The 22,997-nt window shown below is 38.1% G+C and overlaps 1 protein-coding gene across 1 annotated transcript in view; it reads left to right on the top strand.

Annotated features, from left to right (window-relative positions):
* LOC139708503 (uncharacterized) overlaps positions 1-22,997 on the top strand; it is a 135,815-nt gene that overhangs the window by 52,677 nt on the left and 60,141 nt on the right. The window lies entirely within an intron of this gene.

Here is a 22,997-nt window from a genome sequence, read left to right as displayed (position 1 = left end):
TTTTTACATGAATGCTTACCAAGTTGGACACAAGATGAAAAACGTGGAAAGCAAAACGCTGTGAACGAAAACGGAAGGAATGATTACGAATGCCTACAAACAAGAAATTGACCAACACGGATGTGACCATGTAGCCTTTAATCAAGTCTATCTAGTCAGTGCTACATGAACACAGTATTGTCATAGTGTGCAGACACGCATTGTTTACCTTCTGGTTTACCAAAGCAAATTTGCTGTCATCTTCATCGATGCTCTGATGCTAAAAGATGAAAGGGGATGCACTGTGCCCAGCATGATGATATTTTTTGGGGTTCCAAGCATTATGGATAGCAGATGATGTAATCGATCACAAGGTAGGGAAAACTTTCATTCCAGAAGAATCAGTGCTTCTACGTCTAATCAAGCATGACTTCAATTGTTTCCAGTGTTCGCTCAGTCTTTTCTCAACAAAAATACTCGCAAGCACAACAAAGCTTGCTTTCATCCAAAAACAACACCATTATTTGAAAGTCATACTTTTCTCATATGATACTCACCATCAAAGGGGTCTTTAAAGAGGAAATCCACACTAAAAATGAATTAACTTCAAAAGAAAGAGAAAAATATTCCCTGCAGAATGATACCAAGTTGACAAAAATCAGATGAGAAATCAGGAAGATATGACATTTTAAAATTTCAACTTTTTTCGGAAAACAATTCTTGACCAGTCCTTATGAATATTCAAATGAGTGCATTGATGATGTCATATCCTCACAATTTTCCATGTATGTTTATATATGAAATTTGGAAAATGTTTGTTTTTAGCTAATACAAGTAAAAGCATGTTCCCATACGAAGATATAACAACAGAGTTAACATTTGTTCTTTTTTATTGTGGGTGGTTTTAAGGCAAGTTTTGGTTTTATAAGGCTGAAATATGAGATTTTTGTCATTTCTGTGTACGAGATGAATAAGAAATTGTGAGAGTATGACATCGTCAACCCGCTGATGTGAATATTTGTACTGGTCAAGAAATGTTTTCTGGAAAAATTGAAATGTCAAATTATCATAGCTTCCTTATTTCATATCTGATTTTTGTCATTTTTTATCGTTCTGCAGGGAATATTTTCATCTTTCTTTTGAAGTTAATCGATTTTTGGGGTGGATTTCCTCTTTAAGTTTTTTATTCTTTAAAATAATATAGAGTAAGTGATCACTCAATGAGCTACTAAGTACCTAATCTGAAAAGCTCATCAGGTTCATTCAGGTGTGAAATATGTTACATACAGAAAAACCAAAGATGTAGATATAGATACATTTAAGGCTGATCTCTCAAAACAGAGCTGGGTGGAAGTTGAAGAGGAGGATTGTATCAATAAATGTACTGGAAAATTTGAAGAGTTATTATTTGAAGTTGTTAAAAAGCTTATGCCCGTAAAAACTAAGAGAGTTTGGAAAACTCAATCACCGTGGTTAAATCAAACAATTTTTAAACTAATGAAGGAAAGAGATTTATTAAAAAGGAAAGCTATAAAAACTAAAGATGAGAGTATTTGGAAAGAATATCGTATATCAAAAAACAAAGTAACATCTTTATTATGAAGTCTAAACACAAATATTTCATTGAACAATTAACTAAATATCAAAGCCATAATAATTCATGGAAAACATTACCATTAGTATTACCCAAGAAATGTTCTTCCTCTCAGCCTCCACCCAGTCAGTGTCAAAGCATGGCAAACGAATTTAATCACCATTTTGCCAATGTTGCAACCAGTTTGATTTCTGATTCAGCTGATAACTGTAGTAGAACCTGTAGACAGAATCTGTACAGATGCTGCCACATGCGAACCATGTGTTCAATATCCATTAACCTTTTCTACTGTAAGTGAAAGTGAAGTTTTAAAGGAAATACAGCAATTAAAAAATAAGAAGTCAGTCGGATTAGATGGAATATCAGTAAAGATCCTAAAAATGTCAAAGGATGTAATTGTTCGACCAATAACTTTTTTGATTAATAAATCTGTAACCCAAGGAAAAGTTCAAAATAAATGGAAAATAGCAAAAATCATTCCACTGCATAAAAAGGGTGATAGATTTATTTCAAATAATTACAGACTAATTTCTATTTTATCGTGTTTATCAGAAATTCTTGAAAAGATTATACAAAAACAATTAGTTCAACATTTAAGTAGAAATGATATACTTAAAATAGAACAATCCGGATTTTGGCCAAAACATTCAACCTCCATGGCACTGATTAAAATTTCCAATGAATGGTTGAAGTCTTTGGATAATGGATTATACACAGGTGCAGTCTTTGTAGATTTGCAAAAAGCTTTTGATATGGTCAACCCTAAATGCCTGCTGCATAAACTTTTTACAATAGGTATTAACGGTCCCACCCTCAAATGGTTTGATAATTATCTATTTGACCGAAAAATAGTAGCTAGTATAGGTAATTGTACCTCTGAAGAACTGGATATTAAGCTCGGTGTGCCACAGGGATTGATATTGGGTCCATTGTTGTTTATTATGTTTATCAACAACTTACCTTCCATATTTAATTCATGTAAAGTGCATTTATATATATATGCGGATGACTCCATTTATTTTTCTCACAAAAAGTACTAACAACTTTGAATAAGGAATTATTTGTCTTAGATAGTTGGATGTGTAAGAACAGACTGAGAGTTAATTATGACAAAACTGTGAGTATGCTTATTGGTAATAGACATGAGTTGAAAAGAGACAACAGATTGGATTTGAGTATAAAAGGTCACAAAATTAATCAGGTGAAAAGTGGATATTTTCGTGCGACTAATTTTTCACGCTTGGCCGGGTAAGAAGAGTTTCGCCTGTTTTTAATTCCGCGGAATCAAGACAGCAACTAGTGGAACATATGGCACGCAAAAATATTTACATGCTTTTATTTTCGTGCTAGCTTCTGGTTGCGCGAAATGCGCGAAAATTTCAACATGGCGAAAATTTCCACTTTTACAGTACCAGTACCTAGGACTGTACATAGATGACGAACTCAGATGGGACGTTCATGTAAATCATCTGTGTGAAAAAGTAGGCGGTATGATTTCCTTCCTTCGTCGTTTGAAACATTTCGTAAACAGGAATTCTTTGAAATTGATATACCGCAATGTTATTCTTCCTCATTGAGATTATGCAGATGTGATTTGGGAGTCCTCGTGTGAAAAACATATAAATCAACTGCAAAACCTCGGACAAACTTTTGCAAACGTGCATTTTCCTACAGGGGAGCCAAACTATATAACAGCCTTCCGCATGCTGTCCGTGACTGCATGTCACTGAAGGATTTTAAATGGTCCCTTTTTGAATTGGTTTAATCTAATCTTTGTAAATCCGTCTATATTTTTTTTTTTCTGATGCACAAGAAATGTATCTACACATCTCAAGAAAGTGTATTTTGCCTTGAGATTTTGTATAATATTGCAATATAAAACAATATTTCATGAGACTATTATAATTTTGTATTAATTTGTATAATATGTAATCTTCTACTCTTTTTTCTTTCTTACCTCTTTATAACTGGTCCCCATGGAAGACCAGCGGCACCAGAAAAGTGCAGCTGATTATGGGCTATCCAGCTGTTATCTTTCTCTAATCCTACATTCTATTCTTTTTCATATATCGTTGATGCGTCGCACTATTCATTTGCTATGTGATGTTTCATTTTATGCATGATGTATCATTTTCCTTGTACCTTATGTTGTCTTTTTTATCTGTATGTATGTTTATGACGGAAAACAAACAAACAAACAAACAAACAAACAAACCAAACACTTCCTGACATCATACATCTTTTTTTTTTCCCCATGAAAATGGCCTCCAGCATGTTTGCACTACAAATCACCTTTGTGGCCTTCGGTATATTAAATGTTATGCATTACTTGTTTGATACAGCTGTAGCTCTGAACTCTTGGTCAAGTTTAGGATTGACAGTTTCTGAGATCTATGCACAGTCAAATAAATGGTAGAGTCCTGTATGTTACTCAAGCTTTGTGTGCGCTCAGATTACTTGCATATTGTATTGTTCCTGTGTAGGTTATGCTTTATACTGTAGAAATGGCTGGAGGCAGCCTCTCATTAGTGCCTATTGTCATGCTACTCATTAATGTTTGTAAGTGGTTACATACCCTGGTAGTTTGAATCATCTTTAAAAGAGCTTGTGGATGTCCTAAAGTCAACATGCACATTGCCATAGAGCAAAAAACAAAAACAAAAACAAAACAAAACAAAACACACACACACACACACACACAAAACAAAACAAAATCAGATTGCGTACTAACATTTCATCTTCCAACAAAGTAGAAGTCATTTTTATTACTGTTATTTGTTTGTGTTTCATCCTGACTATACTCATCGTTGATGGGATTTATATGGGTCCCCTATACCCATGATATATCATAAATTACAAGGTAGAACTAACGGTAGAATTATAAAATGTCATCACAGAATTTTTGTTTCCTCAGCATTGAGTTTTTAATCCAATGAACTTTCATTTTAACATATTACAGCCAAATGTAGATTAGAGCAGTTAAATAATCACAGAAGTCACATTTCCCTGGCATCAAGTTTTACAATGTTGAATTTTGTGAAATAACAGCCAAATGAAGATTAGAGCTGTTAAATAATCACAGAAGTTACATTACATTTCCTTGGCATCAAATGTTTTGTACAATGTTGAATTTTACAAAATAACAACCAAAAGAATATTGGAGCTGTTGAATAATCACAGATGTCTTTTCATACAATATTGAAGGTTATGAAATAACAGCAAATGAAGATTGTGGCAGTTTAAATAATCACATTGCTCATTACCTTGGCATTAAGTTTTTCATCCAGTGTTGCATTTTAAGGAATAACAGCCAAATGAAGATTGGAGCAGTTAGATAAAATGTCTTATTTCCTTGGCATCAAGTTTTTTTTCATACAATGTCGCATTTTACGAAATAAGAGCCAAATGAAGATTGTGGCAATTAGGTAATGACAAAAGTCTCTCCGTGGCGTCGCTTGTTTCATACAATGTCTCCTTTTGAGAAATTGACAGCCAAAGTCAATCTGCACAGATACATTGACAGAGTGCATGGGGGCTGCCAACATTCTTCTCACCTGCCAGTGTCCCCATCTATCTAATGATGTGGCTGCCACGTTAGCGAGCATTTACAATGTACAGTCAAGAGCAGCAGCATTTTTATTTTAAACCGACAATTTTCCCCCCAAGTGATGTACGTACTCTAAAGCTCAGTGCATTGCGACGGCTGTCTTAATGATGCAGAATTATGTATCAACATAGAGCCTGCACTTAACAGTAGTTTTTGTTTGGTATTTGAGTTTGTTTTTGAAGGATGTGCATGGGTGTATTCATGTTAATATTGAACGGGCAACTGTGTTCCATTCAGTGTAGAAGCATAGACCTGCTTGACAGTTCCCAGAGGTTGATTTGCATCACTGAATGCTGGCCCCACATTATTAATGAGCAAGGTCTCTCCATGTTAAAGTTCTCCTCAGTGTATCAAGTAAATTGAAACAAGCAGGAAGACAATGAAAGTTTTATGGAAATGGCAAAATGTCAGTTTAGGTTACATGAAGGAGATGAAATTATCAGCTCTTGTTATACCTCTCTGTAATTGTTGATGTAAAAGTCTTTTAAATATTTGCTGGGGGTGGGGATGGGGGGATGGTAATGGGCAACCATTGGAAATGTGTCTCTCCCATTTAAAAGCCATAAAAACTAGATAGTTGGAGCTGGTAATTTGGTACCAGGAATATTATTTCTTCTCATAGAATTAAAAAGAAATGCATGATATTGAGTAAATGTTCATGTGCAGGCTAGTGACAATTTGCTTGATGTGACTAGTGATGCTTGGTAACATCAAACACTGTTTTTTGGCCTGCCCTTTTCTATCTCTTCCATGTTCACTGAACTTAAACAACGTAGAGCTTTATGTTGGCATCTTTGTACAGAGAAAGTGTTGTAAAGTAGGTGCTTTGCTTTGTATCTCAAAGCGCTTTGAGACTGTATAGAAAAAGTGCTATAAATATTGGTTATTATCAATCGGTTTACCAGTGTCCCGGAGAATGCCTTTGTAAACCTCCTGCTTGATTTTAGTGCTTACAGCTTAGGGTTTTAATTTCATAGCTTTGATGGAATAGGAACATGTGTAGTTGTGCATGTACTGACAGCTTGAATGAGCACTAGGTTCTGCAATAGTAGTCAAAGTTGTCTGTGTTTGATTTGATGTGTGTGTGTGCGTGTGTATGCTTAATGCAGCTGGGATGTACCGTATGTGTTTTGCCAACTGCAAATGTAACGAGGTCATTCGGCTACCAGGAAGGAAATCAATGAGCGTCACCGCACTGCAGAAATACTCTTGTCTTTTTGAATAGCGTGAATATTTCAAACCAGCCCCAATCCTGTTGTTTGTGAGCCAGGTTTACTGCTCAAATTTAATATTACCGTTAGTAGCGTCAGGATAGATTTGTGGCGGGCGTGTCTGAATAGTAGGCTGGTATTGCTCTGATATATGCATTATCCAGGGGCGACCAGAGAAAATAGCCACGCTGAGACGCTTTGTTCTGGGCTATCCACTGGAGAGGCGGTGTTCTCTTAATAGATATTTTCAACCTGTTGCTTCTGCAGTCCTTACTTTTCAAGTTTGGATGATGATGATATGATGCCAGGGCATGCCATGATTTAGTTCATAACACACAATGAGGATGATTGGAAAAGGGGGGAATAATATCAGAAATGCTTGATGGTGTGGTGAAGCCTTAGAGGGATTACAGAGGGAGGGAAGGAAGGAAAGATAGGTAAAGAGAGGGAGAGGGAAGGGGAGAGAGGGGATGGAGGAAGGGAGAAAGGGGAAGAGAGAGAATTAGCTGTGTAAAGTGTTTACTAGAGTATGCTACTGATTTCTGGATCAAAATGACCCTGGGGACAGTCTCCAATGAACTGCTGTGTGAAGTGTGTCATATCTAGGGCTCCATTTCCAGGGTTACGTGGGGACAAAAGTACACTGTACATTTCACTCTTAATCATATTTTTAGTATGCATGTAGAACTTCTTATTCCTGTGGATAATCAAAACAACCCCATTGTAGTGATCTTAAAATTTTCATAGATGATCGACCTAAGGGAAGAAAGTCACTTAAAATTCAACTAGCACTGCAAATTGTCTGGCAGGCATCATACAGGAATTGGTTATTTACATTGTATTGAGAATAATCACTTTCTACCCAAAGGCCCATTTTTCTCTCAGAAATATTGTGACATCAAGATATATATATAGTATCTAAACTTTCTGTTGACACTGCAATGACAAATGCTAATGTTATGGCACGTAAGAAAAACTCGGTTTTTGCCCCTGTAATGTTCAGGCATGCATAACTCACTAATAGCAGCTTGGTGCCTGCAACCACAGTTTTGAAATAAAAACAAGTCTGGCAGGCTAGGAGCATGTTTCATGTGGGACTATGGAAGGAGTCCAAACATTGAGTGGGATCATTTCTGTGGTACAAGCGGTCTCATTGCATATTGTCACAGCAGACATTGCACAAAGTGTAATTTTTCTGGCAATGTTTCAGATGTGTTGTTTTTTTCACAGTTGCCTAGCAACTTTCACCAAAATGTCACAATTTGTGTATTGTCGTGAGTTTTCACTGTTCACAAGATGACCCTTCTGCGTACCATTATGATGCCCCAGCTTTGCTTGTGGGTTTACAAGTACTCTCCTCATGCATCCGTTTTTCTTCCCTTTTAGTGCAACAGGGGAATTCCCTCGCCCCAAATGATGTGCATGGGTCAGTGATGATTAAAAAAAAATGAGAGACCAGTTTCATCCCACTTTTACTTTCCGTCCCGCACAATGCATTGTATATAAAGAATACACCAGTCAAGCTCTCCACAACATAAAACAGAATTCTATGGGGGTTTGATATACTGGACATGCTAGCAAATACAATGAAAGTAAACCTGTGTATTCTTTGATATTCTGTTTATTATTCTGGTGATATCCTTTGTTGTAATTGAAGATTTTCATTCAGAAATGAGCCTGTAGTGACCTAGAGGTAACACATTGTGGAAAAAAAAAATGCACACCTGTTTAAATTGCAAGACTCAAGTCTGTGAGTGTCATGTAAAGATGACCCAAAGAGGAATACTATACATCAAACATGTCACCGAATAGATTTTGTCTGGTGGTTTTCGAACAGTGTGTTTTCTCACTTTGTGATTAAAACTAGAATATTATTGCTTGTTGATTCATTGACCAGAATTTGTGTGAAAGCATGACATTTACATGTTAGAATAATTTCTTTTTTCTGTAACATGAAGTGTTGGAGGTTTTATTGTTGAAAGACTGCTTTCAGCGTTAATGAAGTTTTTAATGAGGTGGAAATCAGTTTGACAGTCACATTAGACAGTGACAAATTTTTGTTCCTTTTTATGTCAAATTTTCATGGCCAAAATGGCAATCTGGCAAATTAGGAGACGATGTCTTCCAGTCACTGTACAGTGAGTGTAGCACACTGCATGGAGAACAATCGATAAAAGAAAACAATGTCTTGAATGGTTAGACTTCATCAGCTCATTACATGTAGCTCCGGCCGGCTGCTTTGCTTCTGATGAGGGAATTCATCGGGAAGTATGTGAGTTCATCTTCATTGCATCAACAAAAATGAGCTGGAAGTGTTGATCTCACTCAGTCTCACTCAGATCTTCCTGACATTGGGCAAAATGGTATGATATTGTTTGTAATCATCCTGCTAGTTTGCATACAAAGAAAGAAACATAATGAACATTTTACTACTTAAGATATTTTCTGATAGAGCTTGTTTTAAAAAATAGTAACTCAGAAAGTTAATGAAATCAAATTAGCATTTAGAGATCAGTATGGTTAATGAGAATTCAACCACAAAAATTATTTCATAATGTTATCACACTTCTGATTGATAAAGTTGAAATATTTTGAAAATGTATACAAAACATTGCAGATTTTTGTTTCATTTTCAACTTTTTTTTTTCTAATAATCTGAGCTGCTCTTTGTTTAAAGCAGAAATTGTCATTCCCAATGTACACTCTATGCATAAAAGATCACAGTGCACAATCAATGTCAGATATAGAACCCCCATTGTATTTGTAAAAATGTTCATTTCAAATCCAGAGCTGAGGATAAGAGCAGAAATTCTCAAGTCTCTATGAAAGCACTTGCCTTACTGTCTGGAGCAAAAAACAAGCAGACAAACCAACAAAAACAAACAAAAATACTTTGTGTAGGAATATGATATGAAATAAAATGAAACACTATCTGCCCAGAATGGACCAGTATGTGGGTATTGATAGTGAGTTTAAAGGAGTGAGGAAAAGCTAATGAATGGATGACATTACCTCGTTAATGGGATACAGCTACAACATAGTACTTTAATATCAGCTGCCTTGCCTGCAACAGTGGGTTGTGCAAGTAACTTGTATGAGAAAGGCAGTAGCTGTATACTGTGCTCCCTCTTCTCATTGCTGCTCATTCACTGGCCAGTGAAAGATGTCTATGATAAATCTGGAACAGCTCTGTGAGAGCCCATAATGCATGCCGCTGCCACTCTATGAGTGCTGGTTTGTGCTGAAGAGATGGATGAATAGACGTGGAGCAGGTTTTAAAGTATTAGAGGGAAGCCTCTTTGCAGCATCGGTTGTGATAGCGATCTGGAATTTTGTTGAACATTAACAAATCTTTTGAAGAGTGTGAGGCATGATTCCTTTCTGATCCACCCCTTCACTAGCTGTGACTCCAGTGGTGAACATGCCTAATAATAGCCGAGTGTGACAGAAGAATAGGCATAGCAAGTTTCGACTCTTGGCAACGTATTGCATTATTTTTTTTTTTTTAATATGAGAATGCATTATTGCACACTTTTTGTTCAATTTACATCAATATTCATGGGGCAGAGCTTGGTTTATTACACAATTGCTGCGTTTGTATGTTACTGAGTAACAACTGTTGCAGTTCTATTCTGTATTCACCTGTAGCATATTTCTCATATGTCTTCTCTTGTAAGATACTGCTGTGTTTTTTAAATAGATGGAGTAGCGTAGCTCACTCTCAGTGCATTTACATATGTACAGCTCTTTTGAGAATTTCAATTTTACAAAGAGATGGCTGTGCTGGTAAGAGTTCAACTCTGAGTCTTAAAGGGACTGTACAGTACTGGTTGAGGTGGGGATTCATGTTTTGAACATTCCTAAGTGAGATAATTAGAAACCTCTTATAAAATATGAAAGAGCATGTAATTCTAAGAAGAATTCAATGTTTATTTGATGAAAAGTGGTTTTTGAATGGCTGAGATATCCAAAAAAGTAATGATGATAGAAGGCGACAGGCCACGCTTTTATTAGGATCTCTTTGTTTCACCTTGTTTTTGGATATCTCTGCCATTTCTAAAACGATTTTCATCAAATAAACTTTTGATACCCCGTAGAATTGCTTGCTCTTTGACATCTCATACAGTGGTTTCTGAATATCTTGCAAAACTTTAAAAGCTAAATCCTCACCTCAACCAGAACTGTACACACCCTTTAATGCAAGAGCAGAGGATTGGGCAAATTTTAACATCACTTTTTTGTTGTTGTTGATGAGTGTGACTGGGGTAAACCAATGCCAATACTCATACTGGAAGGGGGATGTTGCTATTAAAGCTTATTCAAGTCAAGAAGATGGATAAAAAATTCAGACCTGCATTGCTGTATTACCATCTTTGAAGACCCGGTTGTGTATGGATTCGTGGGCGATCCAATTCATTTGCTGCCCACTGGGGTACATACTAAAACCATTTCTAGTACCAGTCAGCAAATACGTACATCAAAGTTTATGCTCATTGGTAACGTTCGATTTCAGTCGAGATTCTGTGGCTGCTTGTGTACTTGAAGCGAGATCACTGATACAGCTGTACATAATTCTTTACAGGGATTCTCAGAAATTAGTCCGAGTCGGGCCAGTCTTCCCACTCTGTGAACCCCCATGCTGCAGGGTCTTGAAATTGTAACATTTTGTTCTTCAGATATCTCTGATGACTGACACACATCAAAAACTACAAGTTGAAGCAAGTCCCTCTTCTGGAACTTCGTCTAGGATATATGGCACAATGTGCCTGGATGATACCATTCGCTGACTATTGCTAGTCACCTGGGGTGAACCACAAGGGGTCGACAGCATTTGACCGTTTTGTGTATGATCATTTTTTTTTAGAAAGCTTGTGGTCTTCAGCTGTCTTCTTCAATTCTATTCATCTTTGTTGCATACTAATCAGACTATTTTACAAAAATCTTTGTAATCAGGTGCTCAGATCAACGATAAGGTAACTATCTGTCCATAAACTAAATGGCATCATCACATCCAAACTCTGAGATTAGATGCAAATCATGTCTGATACCTCCAACTTCCTCATGACAAGAACCCCCCCGTCTTCTCACAGATACTTTGCTTCTATTGTTTGTTTACTGCCATTTTAAATGCCATGTTTATGCTGGTGTTTATACATGCCAATTGCAATGCAACAGAGATAGAACATTATTATGTGGCCTGTGATACTGTGACACATGAGCACATAATAGACAGTTTCTGTTGTATACTTCATTACTACATGTACGTAAAACCTTGTGCATAGTATGCACTTTATTAGCAGTAAACCCCTACAGCTGCTTACTTCCTCAAATACATTTGTGTCACTGACTTAAACAGGAAATGATAATTTTAGACAAACTGGTAGGGGAATTGATTAGCCTTGGTGTACCGTGTGTGATAGTTGCAATGAAATCTATCATGGTATGCAAATCATGGTTCATCCCCCCCCCCCCCCCACCTCTCCCCAAGCCTTGGTTCAATGTAAGGAATTTGAAGTCTCAGTCTCAGAGCTATAATGTTTTTGAAATGTTATAGAAAAGTAACTCTCACTCATGTGAATGTGGGCTGCATCAGTAGAATCTGTGTAAGCTAACAATATTCAAGCTTAATTTATGAGATTGTGTGTCTACCATCACAATTTTTCACCTGAAATAGTTTCACGTTGTTGTTTTTGTTTCTATATGAGACATATGAACTCCTTTTATCGACGTGGGTAGCATAAACTTATACAGACCTAAAACTATCCAGTACCTGTAGCTTGATATCTCCCTACCTGTTATCATGTTTACTGTGCTCAGTGGCAATTTCTGTCCCTGTGTATACCGGTATTTGTTCTCAAAGAAGTAGCTCCGGCCCTAATCAGTATTGATCATCCTTACAGTAATATTCGCAGCTCTATAGCATTGTTTTGGGGAGAAGAACATTCGCCCTGGACAACCAAGGCAGCGTTGATAGAAGATCAGCGATTCTCAGAGACTCGAGTCGAGAGAGTAGCAGATGAAACCTAGTGCTCTCCGTCTCCCCATCTGACGATGACAGAACTGTGTTTGGTGTGAAAACACGTTGCCCGTCCCCTGATCGGCTCTACACTGCTTTGATAGTGTCACTTGCACGCCGCCGAGCTTGTCTCGTGCTGCGCTCTCCCTCTTCTCAAGTTTCTTCGTCTCGCGCAGTAGGGCAACCTGAACAACCACAGCATTGCCGAGAGATGGTCAGGTGGCCTTCGGGGTCTATGATCGCCCCGTAACATACTATTTCCCGATGCTACATGAGACAGTGTTGTTGTGTGAAATTGATAGAAAAGTTGTCATGCACATCCCTCCATTGGAAAAGACAGACAAACAAACAAACAAAAATCTGTCATGACTTCTAGATGATGTTGATATTTAGATTGAGTCAAATCTTTTAAATCTGTCTATAGTTTGACCACGTTTTTGAAGATCAGTCCATTCTGTCTTTCAGCTTTGAAATGAAAGAGCTTCTTTTGGTGAATTATATTATTTTCATCATACATCAGCATACAGTTTACTGGTCTTGATGTAGAAAAAAAAGAGTACATTTCTTTGTTTTACAGACCACTTCAAGCTTTAAGGATTGCTTTTTAAATTGCTCTAAAAAAGTTGTCATAAATATCAAAAGATGTAGGATATTTGCACTTGATTATTGAATATGCTTCAAAATTTCACAAGCAATGCAGTTCTTGGACCACATTATTTGAACTATTTCTGATTTATTTTATTTTTGTCAAATATACGATATAGGTAATCATAAGTAACTGACTCTTGTGCTTAAGCTTTGCTTTCAACAAGTTCATAATTTCACACGTTAATTCATAATGTATTTATGGACGCTATTATGCTGCCACACACCATCACAAATTGTTTGCCTAGATCATCAGTGATGTACAGAGCAAGGCAGAAGTCTGTAAAATTGTACTATAAGCTAACTAAAAGGAAAGCTGCACAGGGGTAGGATAAATCTAATATTGAAGTTGGCTGGATAATATCCATTTTCCTGTCAGATTTCCTTCAACATGGGGGACTTGCGGGATGACTGCTACTCCTTCTCCTTTCCCCCCTTTAGATGGTTTTATGTCGGTCTGATCTTGATAGTTCTGTAATGGAAGTGACAAAGACAGCTGTAGTGTGCATGACATGGTTATGTTAGGCAACTGTTACTGCCAAGGGTATGCATTGTCACATAAAACTTTCGGTATGCTGTTGCTGGATCATGTGCTATTGAGATGGGTATGGTTTCATATCTAGCTCAAATATTTTGCTGTATTTCCGGAGATGAGCAAATGCTGGGATCATATATGTAGAGTTTGGTATGAATTACTGCATTTCAGTGGAAAATTATTGAAACGATATCACCATTAAATTATTTCCTTCTAGTTGTATCATTGTGGCAATAAGAATGTAATGTGATTGATGATGCATATCTTCATAGCTTTATGAATATATAATCATTTCTGAAAACTTTATGGTTTTTCATCTGGCTCAAGGGTAGACTAGTTTTAGTTGTCATAGCAAAACATAGCCATAGACTTTGTTGTGACGCGTGACATCTGATTTGAGGGGAAAACACACACAGATTGGTTGTGAGAATTTCCCTAGATCCTGCCCTTACCTGCAGGGCTTATTCAGAACGGACAAAATAATATGAAGTAACAAAGTGCCCTTCAATTGTCAAGCTGTGGTGTGAACACGATATAGCAGAATATTTCAAAGCAAAATCTAAAATCGACATGTGAACTCAATTACCAAGTGTGTTTTGGGTACATAATAATGAGCCCTTTGCTACGCTTTGAAAAGGCGATGCAAAATAACAGGTTACTGTAAAACCAGTAATTTTTGCTTGCATGATACTTTAGTGAATTTCGCTTGCATGATACTTTTGTGAATTTCGCAAGGAGCCAGGATTCACAAAAGTGATATTCATGCAAAAGTGTTTGTCTACACAATGCATACAGCTGTAGAATGTCAGTGGCAATTTCGCGAAAGTTTCACTCCACCAATGATGTGATGCTGTAGTGTGAAAGGTATCGTGGGTAAACTCCTGGTGTAGAAGCAAAGGTCAGCATACCAACAATGTCTTGCGGACCATTTTGCGCATGCGCCGTAACGTGTACTTCTACTGCAGAAGAGTGGACGAGCAACAATCCAACCGCGAGCTCACTCACTAGTTTGAAAGAAATTTTTTGTGGGTGTTTCACATTTGATTCCCAGTTGAATCTCCCAAGGGATCTCCCAAGTGGCTAGTGTGAAAGGGGATTTAATCTGAAAGGGGTATTAGACTCATCGGGAGGTTAGGCTTCAGTACAACCCCCTCTCTCTCCCTTCATATGTAATGATACACCGCAGCAATGACATATATCTTATCCTTGGGAATAAAAGGTGTTATTACTTCTTCCAGATTTTTTTAGAATCTTGCACTTCATTCGAAATGTCAAAATATCATTGGGTCTGAAAGCAAAACGAGCCAGAGCATTATGAAGGTTAAGTAGTGTGGTATCAAATGTGCTTTTCATTCTTTATTCATGGTCTAAAACCAGTAGCCCTATTTGATTCATCAGGTGGTGGGGCTACTTTCATATAGCTCTCTCCTGTTTAAACCTCACCTATTTCCTGTGGTAAAGCCTAGTCTAGTTTCTGTTCTTTCCATTTTATTTTGGCAATGTGTCCTCTAGTTCCATGGGTTAGTACATGATTTTTCAGCACTGCAGATTGGTGGCAGTGGCACCCTTTTTCTAAAAGGAAGTGTTACAGTGTAAGGCCAGTAGGAGGAGATATGTAATACCAGTAGTCAGTGTTAAGACAGGAAATGCCACAAACAGCTATGACATAGATATGAAGAACAGCTCTCTTGACACGGTTCTTTGTGTGAAATATCAGTGATATTCTTATCCCATCCAATCCAAATAGCAGAGTCCCAAAAAGGGAGAGCAAGGAAAGAGGCTAGAGACCATCTGAGGCAAGGCTTTTTTGCTGTGGCTAACATAGAAAACCAAGCAGAATTGGACAAGTGCTAGGCACCACACTGGAGAACTATCATATCGTCTTCTGAGAACCAGAATGGCGCTATCGTGTTCTAAGAATTGAGTTTGAATCAAAGCGAAACCATCGGTTTTCATGAAATTAAGAATTTATTTAATCAAAAGTGTGTAGATTTATGAGCCTTGTTCCAGATATAGGGTAAAATAGTGCCCGCCTTGGGGTGTTGATATATATTCAACATTTTACTGAAAATCAAAATATGAAATTGACACCATAATGTAGAGGAGAGTGAGCTCTATAACATGATACCAATAACTCAATACTGCCCAAAATTAATCAAAAGTGGGTAGATTTATAAGTATTGTTCCAAATATAGGGTAAAATAGCACCTTCGGGGTTTTTGTATTGAACATTTTACTGAAAATCAAAATATGAAATAGACACCATAATGTAGAGGAGAGTGAGCTCTATAAAATGATACCAATAACTCAATACTGCCCAAAATTAATCAAAAGTGGGTAGATTTATAAGTATTGTTCCAAATATAGGGTAAAATAGCACCTTCGGGGTTTTTATATTTAACATTTTAATGAAAATCAAAATATGAAATTGATACCATAATGTAGAGGAGAGTGAGCTCTATAACATGATACCAATAACTCAATACTGCCCAAAATTGTGATGAAACCATTTTGGTTCTCGGCCAACGATATGTGACCGCCCAGTTTAAAACCCACAAAATGTTGGAGATTGAGATTCTCTGTAATGGACCGAAAATATGTTATTGTTAGGTTGACTCACTTAGATTGTTTGTTTAGTCTTACCTGGGAGAGTAATCTTTTCTCAACCTAGTATCAAAATTTGGCTGAAAACAAAACTGAAATGGAGATATTAGCAGTTTTTCTAAAACATTTGTTTTTTTTCAGACACATGTTACTTTTTCTGGGAAATAAACATTTTTTCATCGATACTTCTGCACAGCACAACTGAGTGACCATAATCTTTAAATCTTCTTTTCTCCTTTTTCTATGAACTGCACCTCCTGACTCTCTTTTATTTCAATCACTTTTGAGTGGGTTAGGATGGTCTAGTTTTTAACCTGTTGAGGACGAGTCCTGAGTATACGGTACTCGAGCAAGCGTCTATGGGAAATGCATGTTGTAGCAAAATCAAACCATCCTCAACGGGTTATTAAAAACGAGTTATCACTTTAGAGCTTATATCTTACCATGGACCTACCTTACTCAGGGTAATAAGCTATGTAGAAAAGTGGAAATTCATTTTGGCCTGCTTTTTATGTATGGGTTTTGAGCTACGTGGTCACATATTCTGTGAGCTGTTGGGCCCACATATTTGTGTTGATGTGAAATTAAGAAGTCAAGTCTGTGTCATTTTGCATGCATAAATCACATAGTGACCCATGCCTCCAGTGAAGCTGTGCTTTGAGTTGTCGACCCAGTTCCTGTGTCTGCGCGGATGACGGAGAAGTGAGCCAGGTGCCCGCTGCATGACCTGTGATATGTTCTCCGCCCGTGATGTCATACTCATTTTGCATGGACACATCACTGAGTACGTTGAAACTTCAGACTTCCAGAAGACGAGATGATAGAGAGAAGAAAACAACAAAAAATGACCTCCTTCCCATTAGCTTCAACCAGGACAAATGATTAATCCCTGTGGTTAGTTTGTCTGTGTCAAGACGGGCAAAAGTGCAGTGTAGTCTCTGCCCTTTCAGACCCCCATTGTTCATGTACATTGGACTAATTTACCGACCCTTTGTTGCTTCCCGTAAAACCTGAAGCAAAGCCAATTCTGCAATTTGGTTGGATGCTCACCAAGGCAGGGATGTTGTCCAGAATAGCAAGGTGTCAAGGAAATGGTTAGAGAGATAATGTTGATGAGCTCTGGGATACATTTCAGTGATGTTTGCAAGTGGATGTGGCATTTCTCTTCACCAGGTTGACTTGGTGAAAGGAGAGGTCAATCTGAACGAGCATAGGACAAGGTGATGTGAAGCTTATTACATAACGTCCAAAGACTAAATTGACTGTGATTGGCAGGTACCGACATTATACAGTGTGCGTGTATGGTTACTGGCCATCCTGCTCATGTGCATTTGTGCAAATTTGCATGTCAAAGCTCACATAATTTTGTACTGACACACACACTCACACACATCTGTTTTCATTGCTAGCTCTCCATTCTTTGGATTTCTTTTTTTTTTTTTTTTTTTTGGGGGGGGAGGATTGATTCTGAGTTTTCAAACCACCATACCATAGACCTCAAAGGTTGGAGATTAAACAAAAGACTACCTTGTACCACATAGAATGTGAGTTCATAACGTTCTGTGGTTGCAACCAATATCACTTCAGTGAAAAGGTGTAACACATTGATATTCTCATGACTATATGATTTTACATCCGATTTTACTGAATCATCTACTGTTCATGTGATATTTATTTAGATATCACAGTCAACATGAACATCATGTGGAACTGCACATTCTTTCTGATGCTCAGCTTTTGTCCTTGCGTCAAATTTCAACACAAATCTTGAAACTCCTTGCCCTCCTGTTTCCTTACAATTATGAATGTACATCTGATTATGGAGCATGTTAAAGTTACCAGTAGCCATTTTATCATCGGGACAGCAGAGCTGTAAATTAAGTCGAATCAACAATGAATCCTCAAACATCTTTCATTGCTCTCAGTGTTTGTACGTGTCTGTTGTGTGTATTTGTTTGTTTCATTATCTGTAAACTAGACTTAGAAGTAGACACTGAATTTTCCTTTAGTATTTTCTATGGTTGGACTTACTCTGATGCAGAAAGTCAGGGGCACTACACTAGTTTATGTTTGAGTATAGACTGACTGGCTGAAGTAGGGGCTTCTTTGAATCAGTTAATATTAACAGAGACCACATAGTCTTCAGGTAGAAGGTCTGCAAGGACGTAGGATTCACTGTACAACATGTAGGGCACCAGGATAGCCATTGGCACTGTGATGCAGAGCGCCATCTTGTGTCCAACTCAAGCAAGAAGGAGTGAGGTGCCAATGTTATGAGGTTTATTTTACCCCATTAAATGGCCATGGAATCTTCTTCTCTTTGGGTAAGCATTTGCAAACGAGGAGACAGCAACCCAGAGCATATTACTCACTTGATGAGTATGTGGCATCTGTAGAGATTCTATTCTTATTATTTTGTTTATTTATTGATTTTTTTTTTTTGGAAAGTTAATCTGACATGAGCAGTATGTCTTCTTTTGTCAGGAATTCATGATTTTAAAAAAAAAGAAGAAAATAAGTAGCTCAGTGGTTGGAAGGAAAAATTATGAACAGATATGGCGCAGACACACATCGGCACACGTGTCGCATGCATGCCTGCATGAAACAATGCAGACACAGTTGTTCGACTTGTGCTGTTTCTTTAGGTGTAGAAGACAATGACATCTGTTGCATTTATTCCAGGTGTACCTGGCACGGGCCTGGAGGAATACATGAAAGTATAAACCCATAAAGATTATCTTTTCCACTGTAGAGAGAGTAAGAGAGATAGAGAAGTCACGGAAACACATGTAAGTTACAGATATCTAGTGATCTAATGATAATATCCAATGAAATGGCAGATTTATCGAAAGCATTTTGCTGATACGCCTGGATGCTATTTTGGCATCACAGAATGATAGATGATATTTTCCCTCTTGACAGATATGTCTGTGAAATGCACAATTTTGCCCGAGTATGATAACTCATGCAAACAAGTTATGCATTGGGTGGAGGGATAAAGGAGGGAAGAGAGGGGGGAGAGATAGAGGGGGGAAAAAAAGGATGGAGCAAGGGGGGTGGGAGGGGGAGGACATATGACATTACAAATTAGATACTCTTTTAGATTCCATCTTGGTTATCGGGCCAATCTGCCCGGCAGCGGAAACAATTCCCACGCGAGTGCATCCCATCAAGATGGGCTCTTAGGAAAATCTCCATACAAATTAGATTTCTGTAGCTGTGTCTTAGCTACCACTAAGTCCCTTCCTGCATCCCGGAGAAAATCCTGCAATATGATGATGTTTTCAGAGAGACGAGTGGAGATGGGGAGTTCAGGAGCAATTCGGCATTCCGCATGATGCCTTCTGATGGATTCCTGTGTTATTTTCATGGAATGGCAATCCTGTCATCAGGGTATCTACCGAATGGACCTCATTATCTGCCAACAAGTTCACTGCCATTTGCTGTCATCTGTATGAATGCCTTGGTTGGCTTCACACAAAAAAATGCCAACATAGGAGGACCGGCACATACCTGGAATATGTAATTCAAGACATCCGAGTTCACACTTTTATGAAATGCAATATGTTCTTCTTGGACTGTAAGTATGAGTGTTTCAGATACAATGAACACTAAAATTTTGTTTAGTGGTTTTATTTTTGCGAATAACCTTTTGATCGTGAAAAGAATAATGTACAAAAATATTGACAAAAAGGGAAACAAGAATTTGCCACGGACGCACTGTCCCAGACCAGCACACTAGTGTTACAATGTCAAGTGTCACGTCAAGGCTAGTGTGGTGCTGGGGTATGTGCACAAGCTGAAACCAAATGCTACTAGCTATCGGGCCTCCTGCTCAACCTTGGAATACTAGTACACATACCTTTCTCTGAGAGATGTAATCTCATTTCTAGCAATATTTTAACAAAATGTTTGTTTGAGAAGTCACACTTTTTTGTGAATGTTTGGGTATTTATTTATTTTTTTAGATGCAATTGTCGTGATAATGAGAAGACTTCAAAGCACAAAATCAACAACCTGCAAAAATGTCTGATCAACTGCCATTTGCAAAAATGTCAGCATTTACAGTAAGAGAAAAAAGATGAAATAAAAAGAAAATTATGGTTAATTATAGTAACATGAATTATGTCTTATATGTGTACATTGTTTGAGAGAAGTGAACTATATTTCAGGGTCTCTGATGATGGGGGGGGGGGGGGGGTAGTGCTCATTGTTGGTTGGGTCAAGGGTCATTGCTCCCTTCCCCCATGACCAGGATGAGTCAGGTGAGAAGCTGGAGTGGTAGAGCTAATACTGGAAGCTTTACCTAGGTTATGTCTTTCATGTGGGGAGTATTTTTGAAGATTTCTGTGCTGAATATCATTAAGTGACAAGCATGTCACAACTATGCAGTGACGACTTATGACTCTATTTGCCGCAAATCAGTCATATTGAAAAAATGTTTTTTTGGGGGGGTTTTTTAACGCTAAAGCATGTCACAACTATGCAGTGACGACTTATGACTCTATTTGCCGCAAATCAGTCATATTGAAAAACGTTTTTTGGGTTTTTTTTTTTAAAGCTAAAGCGTAACCGGGGAAAAGAGTAGCAATGAGTGAAATGCATGCATTGATTGCATTGCATCATGTATGAACGAACATGTGTGCTAGACAACTCTAAGCAGCAATAATACCGAGCTATCCCACAGTGCATTTTTGACAGAGTCCTACAAAATAGAGTATTCAACACAGCAAATTAAAGTGAAAACGTAGTTCTCATGTGCCTGCAGAACTGTCAATTTTTGCTCCAATATAAACACTTATGTACACTGTATAAGGAATGTTTGAAAGAACATCACAACAACACGATTACCAATGGGTTATGACGAAAATGCAAAATATTAGCCAAAAATGTTCACCGGAAGTACTCAGTCTCAGAGTTTACCTGATTGCAGTTGCTATGTGCTGTTTTACATTTGAATTCATCAGTTACTATATACTGGGCCATAAATGAGTGAATTGCACACAGCTTGTTCTGCAAGTGATTCAATACTGCTGCTTTGATACGATTCTATCATTACCATTCTAGCAGCATTCTACGCACCCACTAAAGAGGGAGCAGTAAACTTTTACTATTTCACACTTGGGAACTCAAAATACCTCAAAAAAAAAAAATAATAAAACTGGGTGTTCGGATGTTATGTGAAGATGCTTGCAATGATATTATAAAACACTCAAAGTGCAGCAACAAATTGAGTACGGCTGTTAGCTGATTGGATACTGCCATGGTAGCTGTGATTATTGCAGCTTCCACTAACTCCAGACATTATAACGAAACAGGCCCCTTTGTCTCACATCAATAAGATTATTTGAAGAAGAATTTCAATTTGATTTGTTCGCTGTTGTCATGGAAATCATTGCAGTTGTCGTGGCAATAGCTAAACAACAACCACTCTCAACTGTGAGCATTCAGCTCAAGTCGCTGCATTGGTAATTTCAATAGTTGCAAACCTCTTAATGTGAATCATAGCTCGCAGCCATTCAGCAGCTCACCGTTAAAGTCAAATGCATGACCTCGCCAGAATCAATATTGAAGAAGGCAGAATACTTGTGTAGACATTGAATTTGCAAGCTGTGTTTGAATGAGGCACCTCTTGTGACAGACATTGTGAAGGACATGTTAACTTTGAATGTGTATAGAGCTATGGATTGACTGAAATAACCTGTTGTGCTCTTTCAGAAGGAAAATGTTTGTGTTGGTTGTAGGGCTAATGGAACATTTGAGACTTAGATTCCATCTTAGAAGAAGAAGAAGAGAAAGCATATGAACTGATGAAGACAAGTGAAGAGAAGGAAAAATATTGTCCGTGGAACTGTAAAGCAGTCTGTCATAAGAGGGAGCTATACTCATATTGGGTGAGGGAAGAGTTGAGCACGAGTACAGTATTGTCTAGCCTGTGTGTTTCTGTGTGCCTGGTTGGCTGACCCTGAAACCCAGGGGCCTCTTCGTGAATTATGGCTGACCTAGGTGTCTGAGGCTTCTCCTTGAATAATTCATTGTTGACCTTGCAAGCATACACACTGTACTATGTTGTGATCCAAATGGACAATTTTATTCAGCATACAGCTTGGCTAATGCAGAATGAATGGCAACTTCCAGCGCTTCAGATGATCGTGCCAACCAGAAATCGTAATACCAGCCTGCATGTTGTGTGCATGGCGGGTATGGTAGAAGCTACAATATATGGGTGTGTGTGTGTGTGTGAGTGTGTGTGAATGTGTGTGTAGTGTGTGGTGTATTTGCATTTCATTGGGACGTCACTGTTTCTGGGTTGCACAGCCTATGTGTAATAGACACAGCTAGCCTTGTTTACAGGAGCGCTCACCCATGTCGTCATTGACAGCAGCCAGGCACAATACATTCAATGGGCCCACGCACTTTCCTGTTTTTGTTTTGTTTTTATTACGCACTATCTCTCTGGGGCAAGCCCAGCGAGCTAGAGGTGCAACACAGTGCAGTTTCATTTGTGTTGGCGTACACACACACACACACATACACATACACTCTGACAGGCAAGGACTTTAGCAGACAGGGGCACACTCCCACACAGACACACACACACACACACATACACACACACACACACCAGCACACATGCTTCCAGCCTGTGTCAGGCACAGCATACCTTGGGTGATGTTTACATGACCTGCAAGCAACACTTCCCTGATTTGCATGGAAGTTCACTGTGGATACAATGTGCCTGGTGTTGTCCAGTGGTGGGAAGTTGTGGATAAGAGACTTACCTTGCCTACACTAGGTACCCGGGT

This window comes from Diadema antillarum, unplaced genomic scaffold (genome assembly GCF_040938485.1).
Source record: "Diadema antillarum isolate AM-2024a unplaced genomic scaffold, OU_Dant_1.0 scf00000036, whole genome shotgun sequence".
In the NCBI taxonomy this organism is placed as follows: domain Eukaryota; kingdom Metazoa; phylum Echinodermata; class Echinoidea; order Diadematoida; family Diadematidae; genus Diadema; species Diadema antillarum.
The sequence above is the reverse complement of the archived record's forward strand: the minus strand, read 5'-3'. Positions and strand labels throughout refer to the sequence as shown.